The 19,923-nt window shown below is 35.4% G+C and overlaps 1 protein-coding gene across 8 annotated transcripts in view; it reads right to left on the bottom strand.

Moving 5' to 3' along the window:
- Positions 1 to 19,923, bottom strand: part of LRRC4C (leucine rich repeat containing 4C) — a 1,189,416-nt gene that overhangs the window by 567,804 nt on the left and 601,689 nt on the right. For 7 of the 8 annotated variants that reach the window (XM_053203287.1, XM_053203288.1, XM_027072860.2 and 4 more), the window contains one exon: positions 11,922 to 12,044. The gene's annotated coding sequence lies outside the window, so the exon portion shown is untranslated. Of the gene's footprint in view, positions 1 to 11,902; positions 12,045 to 19,923 lie in introns of all 8 variants that reach the window. The other variant, XM_027072859.2, reaches the window with a different exon arrangement.

Raw genomic sequence — 19,923 nt, 5'->3', positions numbered from 1 at the left:
AGCACAGAACCTGCTTGGGATTCTTTCTCTCCCTCTCTCTCTGCCCCACTGGAGCTCTCTCTGTATCTCAAAATAAATAAATAAATATTTTAAAAAAAGAAGTCAAAGGGAGATGGTACGGTGTAGCAGAAGACTTATTTATAAATATAAATATTTATATATATATATATTTATACATATATATATATATATTAGAAGGGTTATTATGATTATCATTCTTATTACTCAATTATTTTAAAACTAAGGGATCTCAAATTTTTAAGACACGGACCTGGAAATGTCAATCAAATGGAATGTATCACTCAGGAAAAAGACAAGATGATAACCTATAGTTAGAAGCAAAAGGCTATTTTGCTTTCCTTCCACCACCTCCTCCCACCTGCTCCCTTAAAGCCACAATGGTGTTAGTTGTTTATACAGTACTTGGCTGGGAAAATAGTCGTTTCTGAATCATAAATGGTTATAACCAATCTATCATGGCAATACCATGGACATCAATAGAATGATATCAAAAGAGTGTAGGTCCAAGAGTTAAGCAATCCAGGATTGATCTTTATTAACAGACTGGTTCAATTTCTTCATCTTTAAAATAAAGTTTACATAGGATTCCTTCCTTAGGTATATCCAGTTTTAACATGCTGACTCTTAAAAAGTTCAAAACATATGCATCCATCAAGTAAGAGGTATCGAGTATTCTTTGCAAGAGATGGGGTATTTGCTTACATAAAAATTATTTTCTGCTTCTCAGTAACTACCAATATAAGATACCTTTTTATTATCATCCCAGAAATGACAATGTTTTGAATGCATTTATGGCACTGGAGACTCCTTTGTGGACCCACGTATATAGAAATAAAAAGAAAATTCAGAAACATACAACAGTAAATGGATGCCCTCATTTTACACACCACATTCCATTTTTCTCATCTAATTTCTAAGATGACAAAGCAAGAATAGAAAAGATCCTGAGAAGGGTAAGAAATGTGATTACTATAAAGCAATTTCCTAACAGGAGAATTTCAGAGGACGGGAGCTATTTAACATGAAAAAGAGAAGATACCAAGGAGGATAATAGAGCTACATTAATGATGAATGGCATACAGGAGGGTAAGTGTTTCTGTTTGACCTACTTTAAATATATAAAATAGATTAAAAAAGGTCATCACCAAAGTCCTGTTCCTAAACACCATTATAACAAATGGCATTTAGAGATTGTTCTTTGAAATTGACCCTCATATAGACTTCTTATAATGTATAATAGAGTAAAAGAACACTCCATGAAATCAGAGAGCTACCAAATTAAAAACTGATTAGAAGATTATATATATGTATATATATATATGGAAAACTAATGAACATGCAGATTGCCAGTAAAATTTCATGGAGTTAGAAGGGTACAGAGAAGGAAAAAGAAAAAAAGGGGGAAAGGGGGGGACAGTAAAAGATGCTGAAAAGTTGTAAAATGAATATATATGTGTATGTGTATGTGTGTGTACATACACACACATACACATACACATTTATATATGACAAAAATGTATATATAATAGGATCAACCAATTGCCAATTGATCATCAACTTATAATGGGTTCCAGAAATACCCGGAGCTTTCACTTTAGAACAACCCACTAAAGCATGACAGTCTGCATTCTCTAACTTAGTTTGGGATAGCTCCTTGATCTTTTTCAGTTTATGAAGCTTTCCAAATAATAGAACCTCAACTTTAACATGAGGATAACATTTCGTATTTGGTATAATGTTCCTTTTAACTAGAAACACAAAAAAATAATCGCTAACAGATATGACTTCAGCAGAGCAAAAGATCTTAAGATATTCCCAATATTCTTATTTATTAATTTTGTACTTGGAGCGCCTGGTTAAATGACTGACTCTTGATTTCAGCTGAAGCCATGATCTCATGGTTGGTGGGACTGAGCTCTGCATTGGGCTCTGTGCTGACAGTGTGGAACCTGCTTGGTATTCTCTCTCTCTCTCTCTCTCTCTGACCTCCTGCTACTTGCTCTTTCTATCTCTCTGAAAATAAAGTAAAAAAATAAATGTTATTAATTTTGTCTTTTATGTCTTTCCCCCTGGTCTATTTGGACCCTAATCGTTGAAGGTGAAAATCTTGTCTTAAGAAATGAGTTCTGCTTATGCCAAAAAGCTGTAACTCAGTTCACTCCTAAATGTACCTAAATGCAGAGTAAATAAAGTCAAATCTTAGTACATACAGATTGTTGTAGTCAGGAAAGTGAAATGGCAGGCTTTCTATACTGTAATAGACAAAGCCATCACTTAAGGTTTACAGTAGAATACAAAAATGCCATTTACAATTTGAAACAAAAGAACCATTAGCTTTCTGCCCCCTTCACTGCATTATTGATTTACTTTCATTTATTCCAGCCAAAAGCCTGTGTGCCTAACCATTTTTTATTCTTTAAAATGGGTATTACTGATTGTGCTTCCAGACAACACCTTCCAACCTTCTTTTCCTGCTGTCAGCTTTTTAGTTTGTTTCATTAATAAACACTTTCATTTCCTGTAATTATATTGTTAGCATGTTTTCTTGTAGACACCTTTTACCACACCACAATAACATTTTGTCAGGTCCCCTGTTTTAAGATTGAATCACTGTGAACAATGACTACTGCCCCCTGGCTCTGCTCTGAATGTATGTTGCTTCATTTGTTCTGACATCTGCACCCAGCTCTGTTCTGGGTGCTCTCAATGCAGATAGAAGAGAATGACAATGGCATTCCCTCTTGCCCTTCTCTAGTTCACACCTCACCCAACCAAATAACACAGTTTCGTTTTTGGTTTTAATTCACAGCATTTTTATTAGCAGTGGCGAAATGACTTGAATGAGACTAAAATGCCCAGTTGAACCTAATTTTACCAACTTCAATCTCAAACTTTGTCTCTTCCTCTAGGGTGTCTTACTGCAATTAGTAATTGGCACAGGATTCAGTTCAAGAAGGCTGAGTTTGGGCAAGCAATTAACTTGTAATGCCAATTTGTTTAGAGCCTTTGCTACTGTGTTCCTTGTGACAAAGACTATAATAGAATTTGTGCATCTTTTATAAAGCTGGGGGATTTTACTCCTATTCATTAGATATGATTTCAGTGTTGTCATTTGCAGCAAAGACTTAATAGATACGCAAACAGAACCACTTAGCTAGTTTTTATCATCAGTTTACTTTTATCAAAAATTATTTTAGACATTAACATAGCAATTTTGTTATAATGAAGACCACTACCCTTAAATGACCAATTATTGCTTCAAAATCATAAACAGGAGTGCTGATCAAACTCTACATCTTAACATTCTGCTATTAATAATGATCTTTGTTTATGGGGCACCTGGGTGGCTCAGTCGGTTGAGTGTCCGACTTCGGCTCCTGTCATGATCTCTCGGCTCATGAGATCGAGCCCCATGTCAGGTTCTGAGCTGACAGCTGGGAGCCTGGAGTGTGCTTCAGATTCTGTCTCCCTCTCTCTCTGCCCCTAACCCACTCACATTCTGTGTCTGTCTCTCTCAAAAACAAATAGACATTAAAAAATTAAGAAAAAAAATGATCTTTGTTTAAATGGCACCAAAGTTTAAAAAAAATGGGCAAACTTCTGTATCACAGAAACATATTTGTATGTATAGTCCATACAGAAGATGTGAGTTTCCAAACTATTCAATAATCTTACAAGATATGACTCATCCAAAGGAACACTACCTTATTTTTCTTTTCTTAATAAAACAACTACGGATATTACCTTCTTTACCCAGAAATTCTACTCGCTTACATTTTTGAAATTCTTTGTGAAAAAGATATATAATATCTTTAATATCATATTAGAGAAAAATCCGAATTTGGAGAATCATTCCAACAACCTAAGACTAATGAATAAGGGAGGTAAGTTTTCAAATTGGGTAAATTCTTTTGAGTTCAGAACTTGTTCCAATCTTAGGGTAATATGATATATTTCCATTATGTCTCGTAAATCAATTCTAAAGGTGATTCTGAACGTTGAGTCCCATAATTGTTCTGTAAAATGGGGTAAGGTCATGTTCTTGAAAGAAGTGTCTTACAAGCAAGTTACAAGCACAACATTCATTGGACAGGTAATGCTATTTTAACAAAGCTGATGTGCATATATTGTCATATGATTCATTTCAAGTTATCTTTTAGCTGAAAGAAGAAACATTGACCAAGATTCTAATCAGCTAAAGATAAACCTAAACAGATCTATATTCACTAAAGCCAAATCCAATGTGTTATATCTATTTCATACTTTGTTCTCTTGGGCTTCTACCTCACTCATTCACAATGTCTACCTCCATGTCTCAGAAAGACATTTAGAAACAGGCAAGCACCCCCTTTAAATGTCATCTTAAAAGCTTTAAGCAGCTGACAAGCAGTCACTAAGCAACTGCTCAGGTTCATCCTAGAGAAGGTTAAAGAGTTGAAGCCTGTTATAAAGTGGGTCAAGGGATCAAGGAAATACACCTTCTCTAATAAAACTCTGCCCTACTTCTCATCAGACTGCTGTGGTGCTCAACTGTGATCATGCATTGGGAAAGCAAAAACAAAATAGTCAATATGCAGTAGAGGTGAACTGACTTAGATCTCATTTTTTACTGCTATAATTAATCAAGCAATAATAGTAACATTTTGAACACCATTTTAAGAGTTTTTCATAAAGCTCACTCATGCCTCACAACCACTCCCATTTTGTCTCTCCCTTGTTCTTGTTTTGATTGCTGGCAGATTATTATTTTTTTTTTTACAGAAATATATGTGTTGGTTTTAAACAAAGTGGATTAACTTGAAAGGTCTGGTCTATAATAGTATATGCTGCAGTCTATTCCATATGACAGTCATAGTGAACATTTCACAACTAAAAACCCTTAGGCAGTGTCTACAATACCACTGATCTTTAGGCTAAAAAGGGAATAAAATGGTGTATGCTTTTTAAGGTTTACTAAATCTTTTTGTTTGTTTGTTTCAATAAATTAGAAGAAAGAAACCAAGAACAGGAGGGAAGAAAAAAGCAAGGAAAGAAGAAGAGAAGAAGGTATAAAGGAACAAGGAAGAGAGGAATGAAATTTGAGTATTTGTGATAAAAACAAAAACTGAGGGTTACATAAACCTTGCAGGAAAAGAACAATTTAAAAAATACCTGTCAAGTTTCAAAATAATGAGTCTCCCCATTAATTGCAATGATAATATATTTGTAGACTTAGAATTTAGTGAAATCAGCTACAATTTTATAATTATCACACAGTTATACAATCGATGTTGTTATGCTAATTAACACATTTCTGTCTGGATAAGATAAGAGATGGTGCCCAAGAATGAATGCAATTCTGTGATTCACAGGCTGAATTCTGTTAATGTCAGATGAGATGTATGAGTAATAACAAAACCTGGGTGTGAATTTCAGGCCCATTATGTTCCTGTAGTTACAACGTGTCCTTCAACTTTTAAACTTCCAGTCTTGTAATTTGCAAGTCCTTTTCATTAGATTCCAACTATCATAAATTATTTAACAGTTAATTTGACTTTTACTTTAAGAGGAGTGATACTGCTAAAGGGTATTATTAGGGATCTTATTGATGTCCCTGCAATGGCATCACTTGGTATAGTTTATGAGAGAAATGATCCATAGCCACCATTTACTCTTTTTCAAAATATGCGATTTAATATGTTTTCTCATCACTGTACAATCCTTTTTAAACAATGCCTTTGTACACTGGGCATAGATACTATCAAGAAATATTCACTTGAGATGAAAAACAAGTGCTTCACCGGAAGCTCCAGGACTATTCACTATCCTCTGGTAGGATGGAGGGCAGTGCTGTCTTCCCAAATGACTCAAGACAATATAATTTCACCTGTTCCTAGGAAAACAGCTTCATATCCTACTCAGATATTTTTCATTTAATCCCAAATGATTTGCCAGGTTCTGTCTAAAATAGACTGGTGCATCTAGGACAATGCAAATTTCACTTCAACCTTTATGCAAATCCCTCCATCATGCATTATCATCCTTTCACACACAGCCATCTGTAGAATTAGAGGATCAGTGGATATTGGAAAGAAAATGAGTTAAGAAGAAAGGAACTTCCATGGGAAATCAGGTTTGTCTTCATTCCTATAAAATCTAATAACCTCTTCCAAATTATACGTGACTGTTGGTGTCTTTTATTCTTTCCTGGTAATCTTCCTAAAATGTTGACCTCTGGATATAACCTTACGTGAAAGATGAAGGACCAGACTGAATGGTGCTGAAAGTTGGTAAGGTTTCAATTTTGAATTTGGGTCTCTTTTGCTGTAACGAATTGAATTACTAGCTACAAATATTCATTCCGCTGGAATCATTTCCTATATGTACACCATTGTCATGGCCCTATGGTGTACTGAGTAAACTTTTCCAACCATGGATTTTAGTTTTGGCCCTGTGACTTGCTTTGGCCAATGAGATGTTGGTGGAAATGACTTGAGCAGATGCTTGAAATAGCCTGTATGGTTATTAAGCTTGTCATCTTTGCCTATGCCATCATCATGAGAAGAAAATATCTTAAGTAGCCATAGTCTTTGAGCTCTACACACAGATATGAGCCTTAGAGCCACCACAGCTGATGCTTAGAGACCCTGAACCTGAATCAGAGACACTCCAGCCAATGTTCAGATTTGTAAGTGAGATATAAAGGTATATTGTATGCCTTTCTGAATTCTTTTTTGATTGTTTATTAGCAAACAATCTACCCCACCTGACCTCTGCTCTGAATAAAAGAACTGGGGGCACCTGGGTGGTTCAGTCGGTTAAGCATCAGACTCTTGATTTTGGCTCAGGTCATGCTCTTGCAGTGGTAGGATTGAGCCCCACATCGGGCTCTGCACTGAGCACGGAGCCTGTTGAGATTCTCTCTCCCTCTCTCCCTCTGCCCCTCTCCCCTGCTCACTTTCTCTCTCTTTCAAATAAATAAATAAACATAAAAAAATGAATAGAAGAACAGACCAAAAACCTTGAAAGCAAAGTAAAGCTATGTTACCTGGCAGCATTTGTGTAGGTAGTAGGGATCAAGAGGGAGAAATTTGGGTTTATATTACTTTCTCTGTTCCATAACTTTTAATACTGTTTTTTTTAGCCACCCCAAATAAACACACACACATCAAAGATAAAGCATGCTTGCTATGGGGATGTGACTGCAGGACAATTTCCCAAATCTTCATTAGGATTTCCTCCCCTTAAACCACCTGTAATAAGCAAATGCTCTAATTCAGAACTGTGATTCATTTTTGCAAAACTAGTTCTGAGTCAAGGTTGCTAGAACCTCCCTTGACTTGAGACAACCCCTTCTGTGTTTCTCTTATACAGAAATGTTGGTATTGTCATTGCTGGCTGGGGGGGCAGACAGGGTGCTATGAGGTCCTCCACCTCCATATCAAAATGAGGTGGCTTTTACTTGGTGCTGAAGAGCTTCAGAGTATTTCCTTCTATGCCTCAGTCTCTGCCAGGTTTATCTCTCAGCATGAACACTGAGAAACAAAACCCTACCCTTCCATATTTTTCAGTTTCTTTAGAGAAATTTACATATTTTCTGGATTACAAAATCCTTTCTGGCACAGCGCTCTGTAACAGTTGTTGAATAGGGTCAGGAGGAGGAACAGAGGGAAAAAGGAAGGAAACAGGGGATCTGACTTGTCTTGCTCTTGAGTGCATAGTTCTGTAGTTAGTCACCCTAAAGTCTATCCCCACTGTCCGCTCCTGCTCTTTGTACTTGCTGACAGCAAGCTAGAAGAGTCCACAACTACGTGGAAAAGAATGGTTCTTCTCCACCACACATCTGCAGGGGCAGTATTCTCTCTTCTGGTTTACCTATCAATGTGATCCCATGTATTTTCTTACTTATAAAGTTCTTCAAAACATCTGAACTAAGACATGCCCTCTGATACTGGTCTGTGTTGCAGATCTATTCTTTTACTGTCATAATGACATTTAAATATAAATGGAAAGGATGTAAAAAGCATGTGTTCAATCTACTATCTTAATCCAGAAGTCAATTTGACAATTTACAAAGGTTTGATTAGAGGCACATAATTTAGCTTTTACTTAAAAAACAAAAACCACACTGCAACAGGAATTGGAACTAGTTGAGCATGAAGCCAAGTCAGGTTTTTTGTTTGTTTGTTTGTTTGTTTTCCCCTAAGTGATCACACTACAATTTTTTACATTTGGGATTTTCAAAAAGGGACAAGTGGAGTGAAAGTAAGACAAATGACAGCAGCCAGTGCAGGCACAGAACTCTTTGCATGGGAGAAAAGAGACTGATATACAGATATCTATATCTATAGCTTTCAATTTCTCTCTTATCTCATCTTATAACATGAAAAACATTGCCTTTATATATGTTATCTTATTTATTCCTTACAACCTGGTGAACCAGCTAATCCTATTGCCATTTTAAAAATGAGAAAATTAACTAGAGATGTTATATAATTGTGGAAGTTCACCATAGACACCCAAAGCTTTGTTTGAACCTAATTTCTGTGTTCTCCGTTGAGTGATTTTGTCCCTGAGTCCTCAGGTTATTCCAAAAAGCACTTCCCCATAGGCATACATCACCGGTGTGGGGCTCTACTTTTCCTCAGGATGAATTCAAAGCAGCTGGATGTGTATTCAATTTTAATCAAGCAACTAAACATTTGTTTCTCTTCCTTTCTCCCTTCTAAAGTTCTTTGCCTCTGACTTGGTGGGCCATCTGAGTATACTCCGGTGCTCTAAGATTTGCAGTCTCACTTACCTCTGAGGATAAATGCAACCTCAATACTTGCTGCAAATGTTTAAGTTCTCAACATTTTCAGGAATAAAAATATCACAATTAAATACGAGAAAATATACCAAGGACACCATATTTACTACCAGGTAGCTTGAGTGATACTGCTACTACTGTTAAGAATTGAATAATGAGGGGCGCCTGGGTGGCTCAGATAGTTCAGCATCTGAGTCAATTTCAGCTGCTCAGGTCATAGTCTCACGGTTCATGAGATCAGGCCCCACGTAAAAGAATTGAGTTAATGAGCAAAGATGTAACTTTTCTCCTCATTTTTATTTTTTGTCCTCTAATTTTGTTCTGTGACCTGTAAGGCCCATTTCACTTGCCAACAATGAGAGTTTCTCTAGCAGTTTTAAGAAAATAGTTTATTAACTTATAATGTTTCTCCCTTCAAATCTCCTAAAATACCACGGATATAAGATACATACTTAGGTATAAAAAAGATAATCTGAGAGGCACTAACATTTCTCGTAAAAATGCAAATTAAAAAAATTATAAGCTCATGGATAAGTGGGGTTCACAGGTAAGAAAGTGAAAGAAATCAAGTCTGAAGTCATAGACCATCCTTTCATTATTTAACATCTATAGCTATAAATAGTTTAGTCTAGCAAAAGTACTGAAATAAAATTAAACTTTTGTTATAACAAATATAATGTTTACTTTAGGAAAGCTATGAGCCAGAAATCAGTTTAGTCTCTCCTTACTGATAACTAGTCTCTGTCATCCAAAATGTACACAGCCCATTACACACCAATATCTAAAGTGGTTTGGGCTTCCCCCCATCCTAATTTCCATGCTCTTCAGGTGCAATACAATAAAAATGAAGGTCATAAATTTACTTTAGCAACTTCTTAAATACATCTTTCATCTCTCTCACTCTCACCTCTCTTTCCCTCTCTCTCTCTTAAGTGGCATGCTCAGTAAGTCAATGAGATTTTTAAAATAAAGTTACTCTGCTCCTCTGTAATTCAGATATATTTCTAAGATTTAGTGGCTACTTGTCAGCTCAATTCAGAAAAAAACCTCATCCTTTGTTGAATCCATGTTAAATGGGAACATAGAAAACACACAAATGTTTTCATAAGATGAAATAAACAAGTATACTAAATACCTGTAACTATATACATTGACAAGTCTTTTTATTCAACATTTATTGAGTTAGATACCTCCCAAAGTCATAACATATATGGAGCAGATATTCTCTGGACATAATCCATGTCTACCAAGTGTTACACTACAAATCTATCGACATGATAATAGAGTCACACACTAGATGTCATATTAGCACACATGTGGGGTATATTATTGCAGCCAAGAGGCTGCAACAGGCAATGATAGGCCAAAACAAATTCAAGTAAGAGTTCTATATGTGCCTGAGTTTTAAAGAATTTAAAGGTTGAGCAACATTTTTTTCAGATTGAAAAGAGCAAAGACAGTAAAAAAGAATATGGGAAGGTCCTGAAATGTTAAGTAACTAATAAAATCGGGGCAACATTAGAAAATATAGAAGATTAAGACTGCAACCATAAAGAGTGGCTAGATTACAGTGGCTCTTAACTGTATGATAAAGCAGTGTTTGCCAAAGAATTCATGATGTGGAATCATGTTATCTAGAATGGATACCCTACAAGTGGTCTGAACAAGGTTAGAGGCAGGGGCAAATTTATTACATTGGCAGTTTTTATGCAGTATGTTCTCTTTTGAAGTTAGTATTCACAAATTAGAATTGTTATAAAATATGATTTTATTACCTTATAGCCCTAGAGAGACATTAACACCCTATTGTGTGTCAGCTCAAATACTTTAATGCTTTCTATGATAATCACCTATTCCCATATATGTAAATTTGAGTTCTTTTGTCAATTTTGATTGGCTGAGGTGATCACAAAATTCCACATATAACCATGTTAGAAATTGGATGCTAACACTTAACTAAAGTGCTAATTCCTTTCTGATGTGTCTGCGCTGGCTGCAGGATTCTCTCTGAGGTGAACATGAGATCCAAGTCCCCATATTGCACATGCTGCCTTAGCTAAAGGAAGCCAAGGGGATTCTCCCCTAGGACCACTTCAAGTAGAAGCAACCAAAAGAACTTCCAATCAAGAGAACATACTGCATTGTCCTAAAATCTCTGTAAAACACATCTTCCAGGGACTCAAGTCTATGTATTTAAGTCTCACATCAACAAAGCTTTCCATTTAAATAGTCCCTGTTGGGAAAATGTTTGCGATCTGTTAATTATAAATAGGCAGGCTACTAATTCCTCCTGTAAGGTTTCCAAGACATCCTGTGAAAATTAATCATGATAGATTTTTTTTTTTACATTTTTGTTTCTCTCCAATGGCTAATTATAGCTCCAATGAGTCTAATAAGACTGTGCCACAATGCTTCTATTGATAGTCTTTAGAATCGCAGGAAGCCTAAGGCCCAACTTATTTAATCAGAGGTCTTGATTTGTTTGGAAAATTACCACAATATGAGCTGTATTTTGTCACTCGGGGCCTATGTGATGAAGGGCTGTGAGTCCTTTTGTTTTCCTTGCTCCGGATGAGGATTATTTAAAGATTTTCCCCTACCACGAGCATTCTGGTATAAGGGAATACAGCACATGCAGCTACTTTGGGGGTAATAAAGCAAAATATCTTGGTTTAAAAGAGCATTGTATGCTGTTGATAATAAACTGTAATGATTTTACAGCAGTCTCCTCTAGTAAATACTGTGTCTGAGTCTTTCACATTTAGAAAATCATTAAGTTATTCTCTTGAATCAGTTAATTTCTCCCAAGTGTTCTTATATCTTGGGAGTCCAAGAAGTGTTGCTTGAAAATATGAAGAATTAGAGTTGCTTCTGAACATACAGAATATGAACCAAGCATAGTGCTGCTGGAATGCATAATCCCATATGCACGTGCACTTCCTGTACTCCAGATGCAACTTTGCCCTGGCTTCCATAAAATCACCATCAGAAACACTTAGAAGAAATATTATCTGTGCAAAAGGTTCGCAACCAACAGAAAGGTTATATTCCAGTTGAAAAATTATTTAGAAAATGAATATGCAAGTAATTTACCTTTTGTAATGAAACACACCTGAATTTCATGAAGTCCCTCTGCTAATTCAGTGAGATCTGTAGGTGGATGGTGCAGGATGGGAAATAAAGCTGCCTTATGAAGAGAGATGATCTTCTCATGCTAGACTCCCTTCTCTTCCTTCTGGAACAGAGAATGAATTGGGTTCAGTATGGTCTCCTAGATAGCAAACAGGCTACTCATGTTTGTTTAACATTCAAATGGAATGTGATGATTCAATGCATGGAGGTAAAGCCCTGCAATCTCATGAGTTTTGTTCTAGCTGGTAAAAAGGCTATGAATTTTTTTCCCCTCTGGTGGCTTTGGTGAACTGATCTTTGTTTCCCTCGCTCCACCAAGTAGCTCTGAAGCTCTGCATACTTTTCGAATTTACACTTAACATAACTCTAAGAATCAATCATTAGGCAATAAACTTCAAATGTTTTACTACTTCTCCAACATGTGGCCAAAGATATTCTACTCTCAGCTCTATTCTAGTGCTTGTTTAATTTGATTACTGGGGAAAAAATGATGTATTTCATTATTTTTATCCATTGAAATAATTATAACATCCATAGAGATGTTTCCAGGAGGAAGTAAAAGAATGGAATAAGGTTTCTCTGTATGATTAAAGTTTATTCCTCAACGATGATGAGCAAGTTGAGCAGGCGTGTGGGCTAGTGGGAAAAGAAGTTTAATAGCCAAAGAAAAGAAATGGCCTTTTTTGTTGTGTTTTAAGTCCAAAAGGAGAGGTTTAAAAATGTTTGAATTATTAGATATCTCAGTTCACTCACCTTTGAAAGAAACAAAAAATACACAAGAACACAAGAAGTTACAAGAAGCTACAAGAAGTAATGCAAGGTGTTTCTCAAAAACCTATAAGAAATAATGCAATTATTATTGTTTAAAAGTTTGAGGGGCTCACAAAAAAAAGAAAAAAGAAATGAGTAAGAAATACTTCTTAGTAAGCTTTGTTAGTTCCTAAACTAAGTAAATAAAACTATTCAGTTCAAAAATGACTGCAGTTAAAAGGAGTTTATCTAAGCAACTGAAAGAAAAGAGAATTTTCAAGTCCATCGATCTAGTACATAGTAACATCATCCTTATTATCAGTAACAGTAACAAACTACATTAATATACCCAGTCATAAATTGAAAATCTATGCATGGATTAACTGATTTAATCTTCACAGGAAACCAAATAAATAGGTCAGCCCTTATTATGAATCAGGAAACTTGAGGCACAGAGAGGTTAAGTATATTGTCTAAAGTTATACTCTTAGGAAGTGATAGAGCAAAGGTTTAAAACAAGATTGTCTAGAAATAGAGTCCATGATTTTAACCAGGAAGTGTGGTATATATTTTAAAAGGTATATACCAAAATGTTATCAAATTGGATATACTTAACTAGTGGAAATGTTGGTCATTTTCAACTTCTTTGTGCTTTTATGTACTTTTCGCATCATCTATTACAAATACAAATACTTCTAGAATTAGGAATAAAATATCTTGAATATACTTTTAAAGAACTCTTACTAGCTTCCACACCTCTCATTTACTTTCATAAAAAAAACTTTAAAATATAAATGTTATTTTTCCAAATATGCCCATTTCTGTATTAATGTCTTGTGTTATTAAACCAACAGAGCACTGAAATAGCCTTCATCAGGGAAGTGGTTCACAAATCAGTCCCCTATAGATGGCATAATCATAATTCAGAAGTCTTGCATTAGTTGAGAGGCAACCAATACATGCTAAGAATCTCATAATGAAAGACATATAGACACTGGACTATAGATTTTGGGATATTTGGGGAACAAACATGCAGACAAATAAATAAGTTCAACAAATATAAAGTACAAAGATACTTTGAAGTTAGGAATTAGAGCGATTCTCACAAAAGACAGCAGAAGGTGGTTGGGGAGATGGGTGACATAGATAAAGGGATTAAGAGGAACAAACTTCCATTTATAAAATATGTAAGTCATGGAGACAGAAAGTACAGCATAGGGAATATAATCAATAATCTCGTAACAATATTATATGGTGACAGATGGTAAGTACACTTATCGTAGTGAGCACTGAGTAATGTATAGACTTGTTGAACCAATATGTTGTATACCTGAAACTAATATAACATTGTATGTTAATTATACATCAGTTAAAATAAATAACATCAAGAAAAGTGATCTACAGGGACTAGGGGATGTAAGAATGGTCAGGCATATGTTATTTTCCTGGATAGCCTTACTAGCCATCATGTCTCTAGTTATCCATTATGAGATTCACAATTCTGCACAGTGTTACCTATAAAAAACAAACAAACCAAACCAAACAAAAACAAAAAATACCTCTTCATTCGTATAGGATGGAAGGGAGAAAATAGAAACTATATCAGTCTGTGAAACTGGGAAATTCCAAATAATAGGTCTCTATACTACAAGCATTGTAAGTGCTAATGTCTAAGGGCTCTTGGGAACTATTAGGCAAATCTATGAGACTTATTTCTACAAGTAATGCTGTTAGAACATTCAGTTGTGTTCTCTAAGAACAGTAGTGAAACCCGTCAAATAATCTAGGGAAGCCAGAGCTATAAGAAAATCAGATCCTGACTCAAAGTCTGTAACCATAAGTTACTGCCAAAGCCACAAAAGGTGCCAATATTAGTAAATGAGGTTTGGTATCTGTCCTGGGAGCAAGTACTGGACAAATGACCCAAGAACCATGTACTGAGTTCTCCTAATTCATTTCTCTTGAAATAGCTCCCACTTTCTTCCTTCTACCTCCTCAATCCTTCATTAAACAACATACCTTTTACTAAAGATAATTTCTCTACTCCAACCCTTCCCACCTAATTTAAGATTGAGGTTCTTCATCTGTGTTTTCACAATGGTTCCTTCCCTTGGTAGCACTCAATGACTTGTGATCTTACAAAGCAATGATGCACTCTAAAAAGAAAATAGATATAGATATAGATATAGATATAGATATAGATATAGATATAGATATATTTCACCAGAACACTGCAGCAGAGAATGCAAAATATTAGCAATGATTACCAGGTATGGAATCTTTATTTCTCCATACTCATTTTTGTTACTATTAGAAATGCAGGGGAAAAAATGAACATAGTAATTATGTAGAAAGTCACAGCAGAGTTATTTTGTGTCAGGTAGAAATTTTTGCATAAGCAGTTTAAAAAAGAAATCCTTCCATTTTCTTATAAAATTAACATGTTTATTTGAGGAGAGTATTTATGATATATCCTTAATTATCAAAATAGAGGTAATATAATTGCAAATATTTTCAAAAGAAAAGTCATATATTTTATTCTTGGGTTATAAAAGGCCGATTTTGATTTCAGAAAAAAAAATGTTTAAAATCTTCCAATTAGACCTGTAGGATTTTAAGAAATAATTATGCCATTTTCATCTAAGAGAAAAGTAGCAAAACAAGTTAGGTAAAAATTACCTAAGACAACTGGTAGTTCAAAGAAAAATGTGTCCTTTCCTCCTATGTTCCTAAAATAGTAACATGAAAATATATTATTTTAAAATTTAGTATTAGCATATGTTGAGTATATGTAGGTCCCCTAAATGATGATTTTCTTCAAGTATTTTTGGAACTTGAACATAGGGGTACTTTGGTATTATACCCAGGCTTTGGGGATCTACTTTATAGAAAATACGTAAATTTCACTAGTCACTTTGCATGCCTTGGGTAGGGGGTCTGGACAATAATCAGGGTGGCAAAACCATTACAATAAAGGAGAGAAAAGAATAAATGTCTCATTGCCAAAGGAGCCTAAACTCAAGAACAGAGCTGTACCAGATGTTCAAAATAGTATGGTCATGCATTTTGTTAAGTTACATGTCAAGAATATAGTACAAACTGAATGTCTAAGTTCACAAAAGTTCACATAAAGAATGCTGATTTTAAAACAATGAATGAGTTTGGAAAGCAAAAGAAAAATAATATGTTAGGATGAGAGAGATCACTTTAGCTATGTTGTGAGGAAATAAACTTTTAATTGATGGGATCAATGATTTTGTGATAAGCAATGAGACTCAGTCCTGCAAAAGCCCAGGGTCTTTAGAAAAGTTATAATAAATGAAGAGTTTGTATTTAGAAAAGTTAGTGTAAAAGAGAGCAATGAGAATTAAATATGACAGCTGACTTGGGGAAAGCAGAGGAGTAAGGAAGGCTTCTGATGGACCACCATAGATACCATACATGATAGGATTCAGGCAGTATCTCTGAACAAATTGGATCAGTGGGCAGGCAATAGAGAATAATTTGGATACAGTGATACCAGGTAGCTTTTAAGAAAATGAGAATTTAAACAATGGTAACAACCATGGAAGAACAGAATACTTAAGAAGGGAGACTATTAGCAAATCTAGGTGAAAATCAACAATGATGAAAGTGTGATGAAAAATGACTCTAAAATTTTGGAGTAAGAAAGAAAGAAGAGTCTGTGATTGGGATATATGAATGGAAATGAAGAGGGTGAGGTAGACCGGGGTAGGCAATGAGCTAAAATGAGGTTGGTTTTGAAAAAGTATGTTCCAGATTAATATGAGAAATCTGAGAGAAGATATTCTATGGAAAATTAAGATAAGGTCCTGGAGAGATGGTGGGAAATCTAGTTAGAAATGCATATTGGAGGGGCACCTGGGTGGTTCAGTTGGTTAAGCATCTGACTCTTGATTTCAGCTCAGGTCATGATTTCAAGGTTTGTGGGAACAAGCCCTGCATTCAGCTCATGTTGACAGTAAAGCCTGCTTGGAATTTTCTTTCTCCCTTTCTCTCTGCCCCTCCTCTGCTCACGCATGTGTGCTTTCTAAATAAATAAGTAAACAAACAAACAAACAAAACAGAACAAATGTAGATCTGGAAACCATAGGGATTCTTGGTCATAAATGAAACCATTAAAGCAAAGAGATACACAGAAAAGATCTATGAGTCTTAGAGATAATCCACAGTTAGCAGGTTAGAAAAAGAACAAAAGAATATCTTATTAGATAAACTAAAATGGTAACTTTGGGATCATCTAGGTGGCCTTGTCAGTTAACCATCTAATTTCGGCTCAGGTCATGATCTCGTGTTTGGTGACTTTGAGCCCTGCATCGGGTTCTGTGCTGACAGTTTGGAGCCTAGAGTCTGCTTCGGATTTTGTGTCTCCCTCTCTTTCTGCCTCTCCCCTTTTCATGCTTTGTCTCTGCCTCTGTCTTTCTCTCTCTCTCTCAAAATAAATATTAAAAAATTAAAAATAAAAATAAACAAAATAAACCAAATAAACTGGTAACTTTGATACAAAATCAAAATATATTTCCAATTTTCCATAACTCACCTATAAATAATGAGTAAAAGGGAAATAAATACATGGAAAATTACTTTATACTACTTTAAGAGGCTATCATGTCTTTCTTCAAGACATTGAGTCTTTCTCCTGATCCATTTGCTAATATTATTAATCTTACCTGTAAATAAAATTTTGGACATGGATTTTCATTTAGCCTGACTAAAAAGGGAAAAAAAAAGTGTGTTTATATAATGGCAAGCTTCTTGGGAATGGAAGATCAGTATTTGCTGGTTATAGACAAAATACTATACAACACCATGTTCCCTCTAAATGAATAACAAATTAAAACGTGACCATTGTTATTAAGCTAAATTCCTTCAAGTGTGTAGGAATCAAGCTCAGACTTAGAAATACTATTATTAATTACAATGTCTTTTTTTTCCAAACATTGGAACTTGCATCTGAGCAATGGGATTCCGATTCTGTCTGCCATCTGTACTGTTGGCTCTTCATCTCTATGCATGTGGTTTTCAAGTTCCTTACTTGAAATGATCTTTGTCCTTTAATCAAAGGGCTACAGCCCAGGGTCTGCAGGTACAAGATGCTGACTTGCAGCATCCATCTAGTGCGCATCAACCACAGAAGTTTAACGAATCACTTTCTTGCCTGCCCTTGACCTTGCCCAGAATGCTCTGTGTGCAGGAATCAAGAAACCTGTGAAGCCATATGCTGGGAGTCAGCCTTTGACTGTTTTCCCCCATCCAGCTGTCGCCCTGAAAGTAACATCACACACACATACATTTTTCATACACATGCAAGTGTCTCAAATTTTGGCCACAGGGGAACCGTATTCAGAAATTATATATTGGAGTTGTTCAAAGTGAGATAATTTTCAAATGTGGAATTTGGGAGTTGTGAGTAATCATAGATACTCTCTCAATTTATATGATCTAATTTTGATTCTTAAAAAAATAAATAACAATATGCATGTAATAAAATCAATAAAATATACAGTAGATGCATAATAAAAGTCTCTGTTTCTCATTACCTAGAAGTTACCAGTATTAGCAGTTTCTTTTACATCCTTCCTTTTATATGCTTATAAACAAATATAGTGTCCTATCATTTTTGTAAATTGAAATCATATAATTTATATTATTCTGCTTTGGTTATAGTTGGCAAAGAAAGCTAGAATCGTTGCACATCAACACATACGGGCTTACCTCACTGTTTTCAAGGACCATGTAATATTTCACTTTACAGAATTATTATAATTTATTTCATCAATCCCCTACTAGTGGACATTTTTAATTATGTTCTTTTTCCGATAATTTTCTCCTGTCCCAAACAATTCTGTACTGTTTAGTTTTGTGCATCTTAGCATTGTTTTGTGATTATATATGTGGAGTAAAATAGTATCAGGGAAGTTCTGTGTTATCCATTTGTTTTATTTTTATAGCTTATTTTATTTAAACATTTTTAAAATATTTACTTTACTTTTGAGAGAGAGAGAGAGAGAAAGAGACAGAGTGCAAGCAGGAGAGGAGCAGAGAGAGAGGGAGACACAGAATCTGAAGCAGGCTCCAGGCTCCAAGCTGTCAACACAGAGCCTGAAGGGGGGCTTGAACCCACAAACCATGAGATCATGACCTGAGCCGAAGTTGTATGCTTAACCGAATGAGCCACCCAGGCACCCCTCCATTTGTTTTAAATATAAGCAGCAGCATAGTAGAGTTAAAAAATAACTGACTTTGTAGTCAGGCTGACCTCAATTTGAATCTTAGTACAGTCACTTACTTCTCTGAGTTTCTTTTGCATAGAACAACCCTTCTCTGAGTCTCAGATTTCCTCCTTGCAAAATGGTGATAAGTCCTTCACAGTGAAGATTTTGAGGTTAACTACTTTAAAAGATACCATAAGCAAGTATGTATTCCAAAACTCATAGCTAAGAGAGAAGGTAAGAGGAGGAAGAGGAAAAAAGAACAATCTCTAAGTTCAGAGCTTTAAAGTCAGAATTGGACTAAATGTCAAGTCATCTCGATTTCAGATGAATGTTTTTCCAATTAATTGCACTGAAACTTTCTAGGCTCCATTTCATCATTTGTCTTTGCCCATTGATTATGAGGGTATCTTCACCTTGTCTGCCCCACATGGTGCAATGGCTGAGAAACTTTTGGCAAAGTCCATATAAACAACTGAAAGAAGTCTAAGCAGAATAGGACTGTTTTGTTGCTCTATGATCTCTTCCAACTGGGGAAGTTTTTAGGACAACGCTCAGCCATGACAGCAGTTATGGATTGAGGGAGAGGCTTGACTGTGGTCACAGATGATACACACTTGATCAATACCCATCATCTGTGAACCAGGGTGGTGACTGGCTGGTTATTAAGAAGCATTCAGTCCAGTGACATCCATCTTTGTCTAAATTTACTCCTTTAAAATGCCACGTCACAATCAGACTTTCATATTTGTCTGAAGGAGATAATCATCATTGTCTTGAATATATATATTCTTGACAATGGCCTTGTGAACTAGACAAAGGAATTGCTAACGTTTATGTTGGGGTGGGGGTGTTAAGGAAGATAAGTTTTAGAGGCATTAATCAATTGGCCCATATCTTTTAGCTCCAAATTCACTTTTCTTTCTACCATATAATACTGAATGCCATTGTATTTTTTTCATGTTTATTTATTTTTGAGAAAGTGCAAGTGGGGAGGGG

Source organism: Acinonyx jubatus, chromosome D1 (assembly GCF_027475565.1).
Source record: "Acinonyx jubatus isolate Ajub_Pintada_27869175 chromosome D1, VMU_Ajub_asm_v1.0, whole genome shotgun sequence".
Classification (NCBI taxonomy): Eukaryota; Metazoa; Chordata; class Mammalia; order Carnivora; family Felidae; genus Acinonyx; species Acinonyx jubatus.
Note: the sequence above shows the minus strand (reverse complement) of the source record. Positions and strands in the feature narration are given on the sequence as shown.